The sequence below is a fragment of the Neoarius graeffei genome, chromosome 15 (assembly GCF_027579695.1).
Source record: "Neoarius graeffei isolate fNeoGra1 chromosome 15, fNeoGra1.pri, whole genome shotgun sequence".
NCBI classification, from domain to species: Eukaryota; Metazoa; Chordata; class Actinopteri; order Siluriformes; family Ariidae; genus Neoarius; species Neoarius graeffei.
The window spans coordinates 23,527,792-23,547,517 of NC_083583.1; the positions used below are offsets into that span (position 1 = coordinate 23,527,792).

At 41.8% G+C, this 19,726-nt stretch overlaps 1 protein-coding gene across 7 annotated transcripts in view; it reads right to left on the bottom strand.

Moving 5' to 3' along the window:
• Window positions 1-19,726, bottom strand: part of LOC132899289 (myocyte-specific enhancer factor 2A-like) — a 69,424-nt gene that overhangs the window by 38,314 nt on the left and 11,384 nt on the right. For 5 of the 7 annotated variants that reach the window (XM_060941049.1, XM_060941050.1, XM_060941051.1 and 2 more), the window contains one exon: window positions 19,234-19,317. The gene's annotated coding sequence lies outside the window, so the exon portion shown is untranslated. The remainder of the gene's footprint in view (window positions 1-19,233; window positions 19,318-19,726) is intronic. The other 2 variants (XM_060941052.1, XM_060941054.1) reach the window with 1 other exon arrangement.

Below are 19,726 nucleotides of genomic sequence, written 5' to 3' on the forward strand. Positions count from 1 at the left end.
AACTCTGGAAAAATTGCTCAGTCATTTTTCCTATGTATATTTGATTTATGTTCCTCATCAAAAAATCCATCCATTATCCGTAACCACTTATCCTGTGCAGGGTCACGGGCAAGCTGGAGCCGATCCCAGCTGGCTATGGGCGAGAGGCGGGGTACACCCTGGACAAGTCGCCAGGTCATCACAGGGCTGACACAGAGACAAGCAACCATTCACACTCACATTCACACCTACGGTCAATTTAGAGCCACCAATTAGCCTAACCTGCATGTCTTTGGGGGAAACCGGAGCACCCGGAGGAAACCCATGCAGACACGGGAAGAACATGCAAACTCCACACAGAAAGGCCTTCGTCGGCCACTGGGCTTGAACCCAGAACCTTCTTGTTGTGAAGCAGCAGTGCTAACCACTACACCACCGTGCCACCCTCATCAAAAAAATCCAAACTAGAAGTGTTAACTACAAAGATTTAGAAATAGACCTGAAAAAAAAAAATACTGGAGGTCTAACTCTGCCTCTCTAGGCATGATCATGGTACATAGATCTACACACACACAAAAATGCTCACGGACCCACTGCTGTGACTCGAGTCGGCCGTATAGCTTGAAATTGTGACATCAGTTCATGGTATATCCAGGATATACCATGACTGACTCACACCATATCTTTTTTATTATTATTGACGCAACAAGATACACACTGCTTAATCAATGGTGGAAGCATTTTATGCCACATGAGCCATCCTTGACCAATCCCTGCACAGGAATTTTTTGACGAGGGATATAATTAGGGCCCGAGCCCTATGGGCGAAGGCCCTATTGTTCTTGTAAGAGTTCACTATTATTATTCTTCCGTCTTCTTCTTCTTCTTCTTTTTCCGTCTTCTTCTTCTTCTTTATTTTTCTCCGCTGTTGGGCCATTTTCGGGGCGCTTGCCATGGGCGAAAACGCACGAAATTTGGCACCAGTTCCGAGAATTGCCACCGCTACTCAGAACCAGAAGCCCAAACTTGGCCGGGGCTCAGGGCCTCCATAGCGCCCCCTAAGTCGTTGTGATTTTGGCCTCCCGCATTAAGGTGCCTGGTTGCCATATAGTTTGTAGTAGTGGCATGCGATTTGGTACGCATATGTATCTCACTAAGCCGGACAAAAATGTAATGCCAATGCATTAGCCACGCCCAACAGGAAGTGAGGTAATTTCACTTTTGTGCGAAATGCATGGCCACGAAGACGGCGCAACTCCTCCTAGACCGTTCATAGGAATGTCACCAAAATTGATACACATCGTCTACAGACATGGCTGACAAAAGTTACTAAATACGTTTCACGTAGGATAAACCGTTCAGAAGTTATACGTCAATCAATTTTCGATGCAAAATTTTACATGCTTAAAAATCCATAACAAATCTTCTGATTGCTCAAAACTGCTCATACTTCACACGCAAATCACTCATTGGGCTTCTGACATGTTACCCAATTTCTGTGATATTTTGCCACTGGGGGCGCTATTTTTGGGCAAAAATTCCAATCTTTCCTCAATTTTGGTCAAACTTCACGGCCACCCTCTTACTACCTCCCATGTCATGTATACCACGTTTTGGAAATTTTCGTCCATGGGGGGCGCTGTTTTTGGCCGACGCAATTGCTCCAAAACGGGTTTTTGGTAAATAATTCCATAATGCTTTTCCTTCACACCACTACCTTGTGATAGTATGTTGCTGTTGTAGACACTTATTTTTCCAACTCATAATCGCTCATGTACAGCATAGCGCCACCTACTGACATGGGAAAAACCAAAAAATTTATTCTTCAAAAATCTATATCTCATCTTCTATTTACTCAATTGTCATCAAACTTCATACGCAAACTCTTCATAGCTCACCTGACGTCTACGCCATATTTTGTGCACTTTCGCCCCTGGGGGTGCTGGTTATGGCAAAAATGATATTGCAGCTTCTGATTTGTCAAACTTGCCAAGCAAACTCTTTACAAGACCCTTATTGCGGCGCTTGCCATGGTCGACAACGCACGAAATTTGGCTCCTTTTTCTTAGACTGCCACCGCTACTGACAACCAGAAGCCCAGATCCAAGCGGGCCTCAGGGCCTCTATAGCGCCCCCTAACTCGTTGTGATTTTGGCCTCCCGCATTAAGGTGCCTGGTTGCCATGTAGTTTGTAGTAGTGGCATGCCATTTGGTACGCATATGTATCTCACTAAGCCGGACAAAAATGTAATGCCAATGCATTAGCCACGCCCAACAGGAAGTGAGGTAATTTCACTTTTGTGCGAAATGCATGGCCACGAAGACGGCGCAACTCCTCCTAGACCGTTCATAGGAATGTCACCAAAATTGATACACATCATCTACAGACATGGCTGACACAAGTTACTAAATAGGTTTCACGTAGCATAAACCGTTCAGAAGTTATACGCCAATCAATTTTCAATGCAACATTTTACATGCTTAAAAATCCATAACAAATCTTCTACTTGCTCAAAACTGCTCATACTTCACACACAGATCACTCATTGGGCTTCTGACATGTTACCCACTTTCTGTGATATTTCGCCACTGGGGGCGCTATTTTTGGGCAAAAATTCCAGTCTTTCCTCAAATTTGGTCAAACTTCACGGCCACCCTCTTCCTCCCTCCCATGTCATGTATACCACATTTTGGGAATTTTCGTCCATGGGGGGCGCTGTTTTTGGCCGACGCAATTGCTCCAAAACGGGTTTTTGGTAAATAATTCCATAATGCTTTTCCTTCACACCACTACCTTGTGATTGTACGTTGCTGTTGTAGACACTTATTTTTCCAACTCATAATCGCTCATGTAACAGCATAGCGCCACCTACTGACATGGGAAAAACCAAAAATTTTATTCTTCAAAAATCTATATCTCATCTTCTATTTACTCAATTGTCATCAAACTTCATACGCAAACTCTTCATAGCTCACCTGACATGTTCGCCTAATTTTGCGCACTTTCGCCCCTGGGGGTGCTGGTTATGGCAAAAATGATATTGCAGCTTCTGATTTGTCCAACTTGGCAAGCAAACTCTTTACAAGACCCTTATTAGGGCGCTATTATTATTAGGGCCCGAGCACCGTACAGTGCGAGACCCTATCGTTGCCATGTGTCCAATTCTGTTCTTTGTCGCCATTGCGGGAGTAATGTCTCTTGCCGAAGAAGCTGTGGAAGGTTTTTCGCGGGGACGCATGCCCCCGCCCCCCTTGGCCGCTGGCGCGAGGGCCCGTCGAGGCCGCTTGCGGCTTTAATTACATTTATAATTACTTTAGTAATTTTGTCTTTTTTACTTTCTTGATATAGTACGTATATTGTTTGTAAGCTGTATTAAAAATTATTTTAAATGATATACAGTACAAACTATTTAACTACACACAAATTATACACACATGCTATAAATAAAAGATTTAAAAACAACTCTACAACTCCTTAGTTACACTCAGTGTATCGTTTGGGATGATCTTTACATCCGGATTCTACGTTCAGCTCAGTGCAATTCTGTACGTAGAGCTAACAGACGCCACTCTGGTCAACAGGAGACTCCAGAGGAAAAGCGTCTTCCCATATAAGAACAGGGTGAGTTGCACTGCCGTTCAAAAGTTTGGGGTCACCCAGACAATTTTGTGTTTTCCATGAAAAGTCACACTTTTATTTCCCACCATAAGTTGTAAAATGAATCGAAAATATAGTCGAGACATTTTTCTGGCCATTTTGAGCATTTAATCGACCCCACAAATGTGATGCTCCAGAAACTCAATCTGCTCAAAGGAAGGTCAGTTTTATAGCTTCTCTAAAGAGCTCAACTGTTTTCAGCTGTGCTAACATGATTGTACAAGGGTTTTCTAATCATCCATTAGCCTTCTGAGGCAATGAGCAAACACATTGTACCATTAGAACACTGGAGTGAGAGTTGCTGGAAATGGGCCTCTATACACCTATGGAGATATTGCACCAAAAACCAGACATTTGCAGCTAGAATAGTCATTTACCACATTAGCAATGTATAGAGTGGATTTCTGATTAGTTTAAAGTGATCTTCATTGAAAAGAACAGTGCTTTTCTTTCAAAAATAAGGACATTTCAAAGTGACCCCAAACTTTGGAACGGTAGTGTATGCTCTCTTGGATGGCTGTGGCACACTGGGGACTCAAACTTTCAGATCTCCAGACAATATGACAAACTTTTAAACATATGCGCCAGACAAAAGCTCTGTTGGTGCGTAAGTTTATTACTGACGAGATCATTGTACCTAATAATCTGGCCAAATAAAACCAAAAAAAATACAAACAAACTCCACACTTCGTCCTGATCTAAACGCATGTTCATTTGGCATGACAGGACATTAGTGAGACCCGACTGAATAACGTGACTCTGCTGGTGAGGACATGTCTGTCTTCTGTCGTAAATCATACTTTGACTTTGATTCATTATAAACTCAATGGCACCCTCGTGGTCTTGCATGGCAGCTTCATGCTAGGCCTCGCTGACTAATTAGGCATAGTGCGAGTGTTTTCCACCATAAGTGGCGAATGACAAAGCAATGCTCAAAAACGATTAAAAACATCTGGGCTTAATTTGAAAGGCGGGAAAAGTGTAATTACTTTCTCACAGCCTTCAGAAATTCCACAATATTTACACAATTTCCAAGATTAAATAAAGAACACCTGCATATCTAATTAGTTCTGCATAATACAACACGGTTTAACTGCTGTATAACCTTTTATTAGTGTGGCACAAAAAAGCTTTTCCCCTCACAGAAGAGGCTGAGCTCATGATGGAACAGAGTCATCCTGCCCTGAACCGGTCACTTTTCATGTGTTTAGAATAGAGCACCATATGCTGGTTCTTCCAATTACATTTCCACTAATGTTCCCCCACTGGTCTCTGTCTGCCTCGGTCGCTTCTCTACAAGAGCGAAAACAGATGTGAGGATTAAGCCATAAGACAAGGAAACACTGATAATGCCAAGTTACTTCACTCACAGCAGCAGCAGCAGCACTTTAACACACACTAAGGCAAGTTCATTAAGGGCTGACTGAAAAGAACATTACCATCGGAGCAACGTAAAAAAAAAAGTAATCAGTATACAGTGCGCAGCGTAAATGAGTGCACCCCCTTTGAAAAGTAACATTTTAAACAATATCTCAATGAACGCAATTTCCAAAACGTTGAAAAGACAAAGTTTAATATAACATCTGTTTAACTTATAACGTGAAAGTAAGGTTAATAATATAACTTAGATTACACATTTTTTCAGTTTTACTCAAATTAGGGTGGTGCAAAAATGAGCACACCCCACAACAAAAACTACGACATCTAGTACTTTGTATGGCCTCCATGATTTTTAATGACAGCACCAAGTCTTCTAGGCATGGAATGAACAAGTTGGAGACATTTTGCAACATCAATCTTTTTCCATTCTTCAAAAACGACCTCTTTTAGTGACTGGATGCTGGATGGAGAGTGATGCTCAACTTGTCTCTTCAGAATTCCCCAAAGAAAATAATTTCTTTGCACCACAAAGGTGAAGGCTACAAGAAGATCAGCAAAGCTTTACTTATCAGTCAGAATACTGTAGCAAAAGTGGTACAAAAATTTAAGAAAGATGGAACTGCAACCATCTCAGAGAGACATCCAGGTCGTCCACGGAAGTTAACACCTCGACAGGAGCGTCTTCTGGTGAGAAGCGTTGAAGAAAATCGGCATGCAAGTTCACTGCAGTTATCTAAAGAAGTAGAAAGCCAAACTGGGGTGACTATTTCCCGTGACACAATACGGTGTACGCTGCAGAGGAATGGCATGCATGGATGCCGTCCACGAAAGAAGCCTCTCCTAAAGCCCAGGCACAAAAAAGCCCGCCTAGAGTTTGCCAGGGCTCATGCTGACAAAGATGAAGACTACTGGGACTCTATACTCTGGAGTGATAAGACCAAGATAAATGTTTTTGGAACTGATGGCTTCAAAACTGTATGGCGTTGCAAAGGTGAGGAATACAAAGAAAAATGCCTGGTGCCTACAGTGAAACATGGTGGTGGCAGTGTCCTTATGTGGGGCTGCATGAGTGCTGCTGGTGTCGGGGAGCTGCATTTCATTGATGGCATCATGAATTCACAGATGTATTGCTCTATACTGAAAGAGAAGATGCTACCATCACTCCGTGCGCTTGGTCGTCGTGCACTTTTTCCAACATGACAATGATACTAAACACACATCTAAGGCCACTGTTGGATTTCTGAAGAAGAACAGGGTGAAAGTGATTCAGTGGCCAAGTATGTCTCCTGATCTGAACCCAGTCGAACACCTATGGGGAATTCTGAAGAGACAAGTTGAGCATCGCTCTCCATCCAGCATCCAGTCACTAAAAGAGGTCGTTGTTGAAGAATGGAAAAAGATTGATGTTGCAAAATGTCACCAACTTGTTCATTCCATGCCTAGAAGACTTGGTGCTGTCATTAAAAATCATGGAGGCCATACAAAGTACTAGATGTAGTAGTTTTTGTTGTGGGGTGTGCTCATTTTTGCACCACCCTAATTTGAGTAAAACTGAAAAAATGTGTAATCTAAGTTTATATTATTAACCTTACTTTCACGTTATAAGTTAAACAGATGTTATATTAAACTTTGTCTTGTCAACATTTTGGAAATTGTTTGTGTTCATTGAGATATTGTTTAAAATGTTACTTTTCAAAGGGGGTGCACTCATTTATGCTGAGCACTGCATATCATTTTATACAAAGAGAAAAGTAGTGTAGCACACTAAGTACTTTATTTTGATTAGAGTTGAGAGTCTGATGCAGTCTTTAGAGTTTGATGCAGGGGGAAGCCATGGTCTAAAGGTTAGAGAAGCAATTTTGGGCCCAAAAGGTTTGATTCCCTAGACCAGCAGGAATAGCTCAAGTGCTCATGAACAAGGCACCTAACCCCCAACTGCTTCCCAGGCTGCTCTGTGTATGTTGTTTGTCGCTCTGGATAACAGTGTCTGCTAAATGCCTGTAATGTAATGTCTTTAGTTTAAAACAAACAAACAAACAAACAAACAAACAAACAAACAAACAAACAAAAAAACCTACACTAGCACCCTATCTGGCTTTTGGTTTGTCTCTCTGAAGTAAATGTAAGATTTCCCTTTCAGAAACTATTAACTAGCCAATGAACCAGTGGAAAACCCATATTTTAAAATGGTCTATCTTGGTTAAATTCCAAAACTTGAACAAACAGCGGCGGCACGGTGGTGCAGTGGTTAGCGCTGTCGCCTCACAGCAAGAAGGTCCTGGGTTCGAGCCCCGTGGCCGGCGAGGGCCTTTCTGTGCGGAGTTTGCATGTTCTCCCCGTGTCCGCGTGGGTTTCCTCCGGGTGCTCCGGTTTCCCCCACAGTCCAAAGACATGCAGGTTAGGTTAACTGGTGACTCTAAATTGACCGTAGGTGTGAATGTGAGTGTGAATGGTTGTCTGTGTCTATGTGTCAGCCCTGTGATGACCTGGCGACTTGTCCAGGGTGTACCCCGCCTTTCGCCTGTAGTCAGCTGGGATAGGCTCCAGCTTGCCTGCGACCCTGTAGAACAGGATAAAGCGGCTAGAGATAATGAGATGAACAAACAGCATCTCATCAAACAAGTTCAAATCCCAAAAGTGTTACATTACATTACATGGCATTTAGCAGCTGCTCTTATCCAGAGTGATGTAGAATGTCCCCAGAGCAGCCTGGGGAGCAGTAGGGGGTTAGGTGCCTTGCTCAAGGGCACTTCAGCCATCCCTGCTGGTCCAGGGAATCAAACCAGTGACCTTTTGGTCACAAAGCTGCTTCTGTAACCATTAGGCCATGGCATCCCCCATATGAATGTTCTCTCTCACACACACACACAGAGAGAGTTTTGCCCACTTGGTGTGTGTACGGCCTTGGGAGGGGGGTTTCAGCTTCTTGGGGTGGGGGAACCTCTGTTCTAACAGCTGCATTAAATCCTTTTTGTCCATCATGACCCTCATGGCCTGTTGCTTGTCCATCCCCAACAGTTCTTCTAACTTCCTCCATCTTCTTCTCTTATCGAAAAACACCTGCTTCTGTATGGAATTGTTGTTCCTTCTCTATACATGTACAATGTACTTAAAATACTCGATGTGGCAGAAGTCCTGAATAAACAGAGTCGGTGATCTGATGGAGTCAGGCATTCGAAATCTTATAAGCCCAGTCCAACTCTCTTTTGAGTTAAGAGGCAGGATCAACGCCCCTTTTCTTTTGGCTTTTTGGTGGGACATTTTTCCGGGCGTATCCACCAGCGAACATCTTTCACAGGAAGCCGTTCCATATAACTTCAATCTTTTGGATCTCTGCCGCTAAGAGTTCCCAAGCCTGAACACTATATAACAACCGGGAACGAACACATGCTGTGAGGACCTTCATCCAGGTACTGAGACACACACGTGCGCACGCACACACACACACACCTTTCTGAGTGTCATTAGCACCCCCTAGCACTTACAGAATATTTGCTTGATGTACAAAATAGCATCACATTCAGAAAAGCGATTTACAGAGAATGTAAAAAAAGTTCTTCACTGGTGCGACTTCCACTGATGCCTCTTACAGATTTATTGGCCAGTTAATATATCAGTCGGGCTATAACGCCCTACATCTCCAGCACATCTGTAGCGCATTAGCAATTACCATGACATGCTTTACTGTACTGAGAAAAGAACAAAAAACCCTTTTATACTGCATTACAAATGTAGCACTGTGCTTCTGATCACAAATGGATAAATGAATTTTTCAGCATTGCTGCAGTGTTGGAAAGTTGCATAAAACTACATTCGCTTCTATATTTTGCTGCAAATTGAAATATTTATTAACAGCTGCTCTGAGACGTCCATTGGGGCAGCCGTGGCCTGAAGATTAGAGAAGCAGCCTTGGGCCTAAAGGGTCGCTGGTTTGATTCCGGGGACCAGCAAGAAAATGGAGTTGAGTGAATGAACGGCACTTTCCCCTCCCTCTGTATCATGGCTGAAGTGCCTTTGGGCAAGGCACCTAACCCCCAACTGCTCCCTGGGTGCTGTAGCATAGCTGCTCACTGCTCTGGGTATGTGTATGTGTTCATTGCTTCAGATGTGTTAAATGCAGAGGAAGAATTTCACTGTGCTTGAGTACATGTGGACTGGCGAGTGGCCTAGTGGTTAGCGTGGCCACCTCTTGATCATGAGTTCTACTCACAGGTCGGGTCATACCAAAGACCACCATAAAAATGGTGCCTACTGCCATCTGGAAAGGCACGCTGCAATACAGATATAAGTGGGGAGTCAAACTCCCAGAGGACCAGCCCCCCACTGTAACCCTAGCTATGTAATATAGGCGAGAGGCCGAGGGCTATGAAATGGAGATTGGCGCCGCCAAAGGTGCCATGAGTGGTGCGGGAAGGACTTTGACTTGAGTACATGTGACAAATAAAGGCTTCTTCTTGTGCGAGTCTGGAGGTAACAGGTTTCAACACTGGAGTGTTCCTGTAACAGCCAGACTGTAATGCTGTTGCTGAGTGCATCATCGTTGCTCTTCTTTTTCATTGTCTGTCATGCCTACAATGTGCCTTAATATTGTTTTTAACATGACTTTTTAGGTTTCTCCTCACGGCTGTTGGACGTAGCGTCCCTGTTACACAAACCAACAGAACAAGAGAAGGTTTGCAATAAGAATGCTAGCCTCTTAGCAACAAGAACAACATAATTTATGATTCTCAAAATGCTACTCAGGGTCCATGAAGCATCGCCGGGGTCCACTATGTAAAAATGTTTATATTTAACTGTGTTATTATATTTATTTTTGATTCTTATAGAAATTAACTTACATATTTGATGAAATTGAATGGATTTAAAGTAGGGCCAGAAATATAAATAATGTCAACTTTTATTAAACTTATTAAACAATTTTAATTAAAAATGTGATCTGTAATTAAAAAAATCTAAGGAAAAATGGAATAGAAAATTACATTTTCTTTATTATTATTATTTTTACAAAATGGCTCCAGCAAATTGCTGGAAAATTATTGTACACGTTTAAATAACAAGCCGAATATTTGAATAATCTGGTTTTGTTCATAAAATAAATCCATATGGAATTTTTTTGTCTCATTTAAATGGTCTTTGGCTGTACAAAGTTTGAGAACCTCTCATTCAACCAATTTTTAAGGTTTATTTCCTTGGAAATAGCGGGTTAAATTTATAGCTATTAAATTGCTAGTGTGCTAGTTAGCTAGTTTGCTAACAATTAAGGGTGTTATGTACCACTGATTTTAAAACCGCTTATGCATTATAAAAAAAAATATTAAGCATTCCATTGCTTCAGCTTTAGCAATTGTCATCATCGTCGTTGTTTTTTTTTTTTAAAGAAAACTGCAAAAATCAGTTCTGCTCCTGAAGTGTGCACTGATTATAACTTGATGCTTTGACATGACACTCCAGGTGTTTAGCAGATGCTCTTATCCAGAGCAGCAGACAACATATCCAGAGCAGCCTGGGGACCAGTTGGAGTTTAGGTACCTTGCTCAGCCATTCCTGCTGGTCCAGGGAATCGAACTGGTGGGTCCCAAAGGTGCTTCTCTAACCATTACGCCATGGCTTTGAGCCTCCAATGGCTCGTCTAAGAAAGTTTACTTGAACTAATCATGCACTGGAACAACCTTACAATGCATTCTGAATACTATGTCGTGTTCTGCAGGTTGCATTTCATTTTACTTCAGTCATTAATGTGTATGTTAATAACTGCAATAAAATTACAATGAATTAACTGAAATGCATCTTAAAGAGGCTCTCAGTCAGACCAGAGAGATATTCCTACGCAGTCTAACCACTTCAGACTTTACCAAATCATTTGATTTGGCAACCTAATTATAACGTATCCCCTGGATTTTACCGGATTACTGTTTCCTTCCAGTTGAAATTGGGACCTCTTTGCACTGACAAGCCTCGTTTTCATGTTAAGGCTGAGTAAATAGAACTGAAGACTCCCTACTGCGAGCAGAGCCGTAAACACAGCTCTGAGCTCTACACACACACACACACACACCTCTCCTCCAAACCCCCATGCTCTCTCTATATGAACTCACACATGCTTTACCCCAAAGTGTGAGAAGCACATTCAGGTAAAAGATACTCAATTAAGAGGGAAAAAAGACCTCTGAGCAATGACGGCTAAAATCAAATATCTAACAATCGCTTAATAATCGAACTATTGAGGTTGCGCAAAGTATTATACCTTGATGGCATAATACGAATGATGTGAGTAAACTATTAGACAGCCATCTACAGTGGGGCAAAAAAGTATTTAGTCAGTCACCAATTGTGCAAGTTCTCCCACTTGAAAAGATGAGAGAGACCTGTAATTTTCATCATAGGTATACCTCAACTATGAGAGACAAAATGAGAAAAAAAAATCCAGAAAATCACATTGTCTGATTTTTAAAGAATTTATTTGCAAATTATGGTGGAAAATAAGTATTTGGTCAATAACAAAAGCTCATCTCAATACTCTGTTATATACCCTTTGTTGGCAATGACAGAGGTCAAACGTTTTCTGTAAGTCTTCACAAGGTTTTCACACACTGTTGCTGGTATTTTGGCCCATTCCTCCATGCAGATCTCCTCTAGAGCAGTGATGTTTTGGGGCTGTCGCTGGGCAACACGGACTTTCAACTCCCTCCAAAGATTTTCTATGGGGTTGAGATCTGGAGACTGGCTAGGCCACTCCAGGACCTTGAAATGCTTCTTACAAAGCCACTCCTTCGTTGCCCGGGCGGTGTGTTTGGGATCATTGTCATGCTGAAAGACCCAGCCACGTTTCATCTTCAATGCCCTTGCTGATGGAAGGAGGTTTTCACTCAAAATCTCACGATACATGGCCCCATTCATTCTTTCCTTTACACGGATCAGTCGTCCTGGTCCCTTTGCAGAAAAACAGCCCCAAAGCATGATGTTTCCACCCCCATGCTTCACAGTAGGTATGGTGTTCTTTGGATGCAACTCAGCATTCTTTCTCCTCCAAACACGACAAGTTGAGTTTTTACCAAAAAGTTCCATTTTGGTTTCATCTGACCATATGACCTTCTCCCAATCCTCTTCTGGATCATCCAAATGCTCTCTAGCAAACTTCAGACGGGCCTGGACATGTACTGGCTTAAGCAGGGGGACACGTCTGGCACTGCAGGATTTGAGTCCCTGGCGGCGTAGTGTGTTACTGATGGTAGCCTTTGTTACTTTAGTCCCAGCTCTCTGCAGGTCATTCACTAGGTCCCCCCGTGTGGTTCTGGGATTTTTGCTCACTGTTCTTGTGATCATTTTGACCCCACGGGGTGAGATCATGCGTGGAGCCCCAGATCGAGGGAGATTATCAGTGGTCTTGTATGTCTTCCATTTTCTAATAATTGCTCCCACAGTTGATTTCTTCACACCAAGCTGCTTACCTATTGCAGATTCAGTCTTCCCAGCCTGGTGCAGGTCTACAGTTTTGTTTCTGGTGTCCTTTGACAGCTCTTTGGTCTTGGCCATAGTGGAGTTTGGAGTGTGACTGTTTGAGGTTGTGGACAGGTGTATTTTATACCGATAACGAGTTCAAACAGGTGCCATTAATACAGGTAACGAGTGGAGGACAGAGGAGCCTCTTAAAGAAGAAGTTACAGGTCTGTGAGAGCCAGAAATCTTCCTTGTTTGTAGGTGACCAAATACTTATTTTACCAAGGAATTTACCAATTAATTCATTAAAAATCCTACAATGTGATTTCCTGGATTATTTCCCCTCATTCTGTCTCTCATAGTTGAAGTGTACCTATGATGAAAATTACAGGCCTCTCTCATCTTTTTAAGTGGGAGAACTTGCACAATTGGTGGCTGACTAAATACTTTTTTGCCCCACTGTAATATCCCATCCATAATGCTCTACTGGCTTCATGCTGTCTTCCTCCGTATGCCAAACATACACGGCATGTTGACAGAAGCTGAGTGAATCCAGTTAACAAACACGCTACGTAACTCAGCTTGTGACTGGTTGTTACAAATCAGCTGTGCCCAAGTCAATCTGTTCTAAGACTTTGAGGAATGCAATCTTCTTCCAATAGTTGAGGAAATTGTCGTGAAATTTTATTAGCGCCCACTAGAGCACTCGTACACGATGGCCGTTCCAATTTGGAATCCTACGTGGATTATTGTTTGGGGATTTATGATCATTTACTAATTCAAGAGCATTAGTGAGGTCAGGCACTGATGTTGGGTGAGGAGGCCTGGGGTGCAGTCAGTGTTCCAGTTCATCCCAAATGTGTTCAGTGGTGTTGAGGTCAGGGCTTTGTGCAGGTCACTTGAGTTCTTCCACTCCAACCTTCATGGAGCTAACTTTGTGCACAGAGACATTGTCATGCAGGTTTAGGCCTTTTAGCTCCAGTGAAAGAAAATTGTAATGCTACAGCACACAAAGACAATCTAGACGATCGTATGTTTCCAATCTTGTGGCAAAGGTTTTGGGAAGACCCATGTATGGGGCTCATGGTCAAGCACCCACACACTTTTTGTCATATAGCGTATCATCATCATGCAACCATCACAGATATCCTCTCCACTTTAAGGCCCTGTCCACACGGCAACGGATTCAGGTGAATCCGATAAAATTTTTTATCGTTTCGGCCTGGTGTCCACACGGCACCGGTGTTTTGGGTGCCCCAAAACGGTTTCCAGAGTGGAAAAATCTGGCAACGGCGCCGCTGCGAAGTCGTCTGGATGAGTAGAACGGATTTGTTTACGATGACATCACAACCACATGACTAGAACAAGCAGCACTCACGCATTCACGCTGGGTAGGAGAAGGGGTTTATGCGCATGCGTCCTACTTCTTCTATTGTTCTGGTGTCTCCGATGGGACTGTCTTACAGCGCACGTAGAGGTGTGGCATGTGTATTGCATCATTTTCAGCAAGCGTTGCGTTGCCATATGTACCTGATATTTTACTGATCCGTTGCCCATGTGGACGCGATATTTTTTTTTACCCGCTAAAAAAAAAAAAAAAAAACTCGTTGCCGTGTGGATGTAGCCTAAGTGTGCTTAGGCCTTTATGTTTCTGTCCTCTGTCTTTTTGTGTAATTCATACTTTGTTTGGACAAAGTGTGCTTCGTCTATCTGTAACATAGTTTGCATTCATTACTAGGCATGTAATGATATATTGTGTGATGATAAATCGTGATACAAATTTATGACGATTTGAATCGATGAAATAAAAAATTAAAAGTGATTATTATCAGACTGCATAATCTTTTAGTTTTCCCTTGCTGTAACTGTATTGATTAGACAGCCAAAATGTACAATAGCGTGACTTCACCCGAGGCGGAAGTAACAGCACTTATGCCATGAAAAAAACCACACAAAATAAACAGATCTAAAATGGGAAAGAGTTGTGTGATTGACTGTACAAACAGATTTAACAAGAAATCAGAGCTCTCGTTCTACAGACTGCTGAAAGCTAAAGAAAAGAGAAGCAAATGGAGGTAGTAAATGTTCATAAAAGATGATTAAGAAAAGGCCTATTTGTTAACTTTTCCATTTTTAATAAAAGCAATATTTTAGTTCATAGGCTATTATACTTTACTCCAATCTTTACAAATGTGGGTAAATAATTATTGTTGGTTATTAAAGGAGAACTGAAGTCATTTTGAAACTTGTTTTATTTCTTAATTAACGTTATTCAATTATGTTTTCGGTTTTAATAACCTCATATCGTGACTTGTATTGGCAACTAATTGCAATTAAATATTATACTTATCGGCCTATTCGGTTTTTAGCCGTGTTGAATTTAGTTCGTTTGGTCCACGGCAGGCGTCGCTTATCCGCGCGATCTTCACAAGACTTGTGTGAGACTTCGAAATGTGAAGTGTCAGCCAGGTGTCAGTGCTGCCATTTTGAAAACTATTTTCCAAATGAAATATTGCACAAAAACGAGTTTAAATGACGATTACTGCCGACTTTTTTCAAACTTTCCTGATTGCTATCAAAACAAACTAAACTTCTGGCTTGATTACATCAGCGTTCGAAAGAGGGCGCGCGCGTCTTTTGACAACATTGGCAGATGTTGGTCACTTTGATTTCCGCTGTACATTTTACTTCCATCCTATGATGTCTCGCACAGGTCTCAACGAACCTCGTTTACGGCCATTGCTTTGACATATGGACTGATATATTACAGAGCATATTTCAAACACTCATAATAACTTGTTATAGCAGTGACAAAATAGCGATCAAAAATTCATTCCTATATTTAATAAAATGAGATAAATAGAGCGGCACGGTGGTGTAGTGGTTAGCGCTGTTGCCTCACAGCAAGAAGGTCCGGGTTCAAGCCCCGTGGCCGGCGAGGGCCTTTCTGTGTGGAGTTTGCATGTTCTCCCCGTGTCCGCGTGGGTTTCCTCCGGGTGCTCCGGTTTCCCCCACAGTCCAAAGACATGCAGGTTAGGTTAACTGGTGACTCTAAATTGACCGTAGGTGTGAATGTGAGTGTGAATGGTTGTCTGTGTCTATGTGTCAGCCCTGTGATGACTTGGCGACTTGTCCAGGGTGTACCCCGCCTTTCGCCCGTAGTCAGCTGGGATAGGCTCCAGCTTGCCTGTGACCCTGTAGAAGGATAAAGCGGCTAGAGATAATGAGATGAGACTATTTAAGTCGATAAAGAATAGGAAAATAAATGTTGCACTTATTGGTAATAAAATTTTCTTCATTTAACTGAAAAAAAAAAAGTCACGGGAAAATCGAGTCATGAACCCAATATGGTGAATTGAATCAAATTATGAATTGGGTGAATCGTTACATGCCTATAGACCCGTGATTGCATTTCAAATGTGCCGGGGGTGTCGTGGCTCAGGTGGATAGGGCGCTGTGCCATGGATCTGGGGACCCGGGTTCGATTCCGGCCCAGGGTCGTTTCCCGATCCCTCCCCGTCTCTCTTCCGCTTGTTTCCTGTCTCTGCACTGTCCTATCCAATAAAGGTGGAAAAAGCCCCCCCCAAAAAATTTTTTTTTTCAAATGTGCCTTGTCAATCACTGCTGATAATGTTTAGCAAAGCTAGCTGAAGCCCAACACGCATGAAACCGAAGAGCCATTCACTCTGTAAGCACCAGACACAACGATCACTGACAGACTGCATGGATCTACAATCTGAGCTAGAAAGAACTCAGCCCTAGCCTCACTTCTTCATTTTGTGTATTTTCATGACGGTTGTTAGTGCTGTTGTATTCCATTCTATAAAAGTCCAAAATACCAATATAATCCAATTTAAGACATGTTAACAGAAAATAATCTGATGCAGATGCCCAAAATTAAACCTTATATTGATTTTTATGCCTGCTAGTCCTTTTTTTTCCAGCTTCCCCCTGCATCTGAGCAAAACCATGGAATTTATACTAAAAATAACGGAGTCAGAGCTGAATCACATGAGAACCAAACCAAATGCATTTTTACCTCAAAACTTATATAGAACGCGATTCTGTCTGTTTAATATCGCTCAGAAAGTTACGAATGTCATTAATATGACGTTATATTTTACTAGCTGCCTCAACCTTTTCTCAAATCCATGTTTGTAAAATATGTCATCTAAAAATGCTGTTGAAAAACATAACTAGCAATGTTTGCATATTTTGGTGAATTACCCCTGTAATGTAACCCTGCCATGCGATATGACATCACCTGGCACACTTTTGACCCTCTTAGGTCAAAGGTCTCAGTGCAGGCTATTACCAGAGTGAATAGGATTGGTCTGAGGAAGAGGATTAGCGAATGACAATTCGATCAGAACTGAGCCACAGTCTCCACAAGGTCAGAAGTGTGATGTCCCTGAAACAAGGCGGGAAGTGAAGTACAGCTGAGCAGTGATCCGAATGAAGCAAAGACATTGAGGCGAGTGAAAAAGTAACACAGTGATTTAAAAGCTGCTTAATTAATTAATTAATTAAAGAGTACTCTTCGCAAAAAAGAAAATCATCAGAAGCTGTGACGATCCTCTTAGTTGCGAAGCAGGATTAGAAAACGGATTTAAGATGTAACGGTATATGCTAGATCCCTTGATTTAAATAAATATTCTCCGGTATAGAGACGCAAACCCTCTGCGATTTTAAATCTGCCTCACAGCTAAAGGATCCCCGGTTCAATCCTGAGCTCAGGTTACTCTCCGTCTGGAGTTTCCATGCATGTTCTCTCTGGGTTCTCTGGTTTCCTTCTGCCTCCCAAAAACATGCCAGTGGGTGGATTGGAGACGTAACTTCCACACGGACAGTAACCCGAGCTCAGGATTGAACCAGAGACCCTGGAGTTATGAATCACCAACGCTACCACCTGTACTGTCCAGATACCAAACACGCCACAGCAAATTGTACGACATTTGTTGTTTTTTTTTTTAATTGTAACTGGTTTTCAAGAACACAATTTTACTAAAGAGTCCTTTCATGGTCATGCAACAGAGCAAAACTGTACCTTCTCCACTACAATGCAAACAAACTGCTTTTGGATCACCTACGATAACACTGTGCCTCAAGCAGCTCCAAATACTCGAACCTCCGACGTGTTTATTCATTTCCATTCATTTCTCCTACAGTCATTTTCTCATAAAAGACCCGTTTGAGTCCAAACATGTCTCCCTGTATATACATATCCACTGCGAGTGGAAACTGAATCTGACAGTAATCTGACAGTCTAAAAACATGAATATATACCACATTAAAGAATTATGCAAAATAAGATGAGGGAGAGCTAGTTCTTGTTTTATATCAAAACGTATGATTTCCTGTCAGTAGAAAAAAAAATAAAAATCCATGATCTGAATTTTGAAGTGTGAAACTGCCTGAGACGCCTGAGCTTTAGACCCCTTTCAGGATCTTTAAGTTGTACTAAGCACTGGTAAGACAGAGCTCACTGGTAATAAAGTGCAAAGAGGTTTTTTTTTTTTTTAAGGCTCGCGCCAGGGCACGGTGCCAGACCTCGATCCCACGGGTTCGGACGCCAGAGCTGGATCTCAACAGTAAGGGCAGTAAAACCCACTCAGGTCGCCTTCCAGATCTAATACACAGCTTGATTTGGCAAGCACAGAGGTTTCTATTTCCAATCCACAAAAGCTGGCTTCATACGACTACAGGAAGGCAGATTGAGGAGCTAATATTTGGAGACAATTTTATTTGATTTCTGTGTTTATTGAGTGTAGTTTTTGACTCGAAGGGAACCTAATTAGCATCAAACGTGCAGAGCGGCGGTCAGACAGGAGGCAGCCAGAGGGTTTGGTTTCAGAGCTGAAGAGGCAACATGAGGCGAGAAGGAGGGGAGAGAAGGTTTAAATTCAGAGCTGAATTAATTCCTAAAGCGCTGCGTGTCTGAATAATATTAAATGCTATTTAAAAAAACCTGATAACACATATGTATATCAAACACGGATAAGGTTTGTGATCGAGGTAACATTCGACTGTGTGTTATAGAGCAGTAGTAGCTCAGTAGTTAAGTTTGCGAGTAGAAGGTTGTGAGTTTAAGTCAACCAGTTGAGCCCACCGTTGGGTCCTTGAGCAAGAACCTTAACCCTCAGTGACTGGACTGAATTTATACTTCGACTTATTATAAGACAATTTTGCTAAACACCATCTGCCAAATCTCTACATGTACCATTGCACATTCAAGCATTTTTTTTCTAATTGCACTACAGTAACGATGTTCGCGTTAACCCTTTCCTGTTTAGAGTTTGTGTCTTTTTAACTGTAGCTCTCCAATTCTGTTTTGTTTTTTTTAATCTTTCTTCAATTTTACTCCAAATGGACTAGTTTGTCCTTCTGCCTGAAAAATATTGATCTCAAGAGAGAGAAAGTACTTTTTACTGGTGAAAATGGATATCACGTGACTGTTTCATCATATTTCACTGATCGAATGCTCAAGTTGTTGTTGAACATTTTTGTCATTATGACAAAATGACAAGCTCATACAGAGGGTCGAGTGTCTAGGATGAGTTGCTTACAATGTGACTGACAGTACAGTACAAATGAAATATTTATGCTAAAGTGTCAGTCGATGATACAGTCATATAAATGTGATGGATCCGATCTGGTGCTGGAACTTTTTTAAGCTCTACATGACAATGTGCTGTCTAAGTAAAGCTCAACTATTACAGAATCCATCACATGTCTATGAACGAATGCCTTTGTTATAAATAAATGCGATAAAATCTTACCAAGAAATGTCTGAGATTACACTGAAATTCGAAGCGATGATTGAGATGATGGATCTGCCTTGCTTTGCTCTTCCTGAAAGAAATCTTGAAGCGAAGAGAGAGAGAGAGAGAGAGAGAGAGAGAGAGAGAGAGAGAGAGGTTTTCAATATTGAAGAATGATACATGGTACTTTTTATTCTTTTATAGTTACATATTGCAGAACATCCTTTAGTCCAGTTAATTCCTATTATTCTATCCACATTCACTGGATATGAGTAATCACACCACGCTCTGACTGGCTGCTCTACTACTACGATATAAGCTCATATACTGTGAGTGGAGAAAAACAAAATGGCGGCTTTGTTCTCAAGTATTTAAAAGAAACAGAAATAGCTAAAATAAGATAGGTTTGTTTGCCCCCCCCAATATCTCCTGTTCCCAGTCAGCAGCGGTAATGTATGGAATCAATTTTGTGCCAAAATGTTCATACAATACTTTTGAAATATCAAACAAA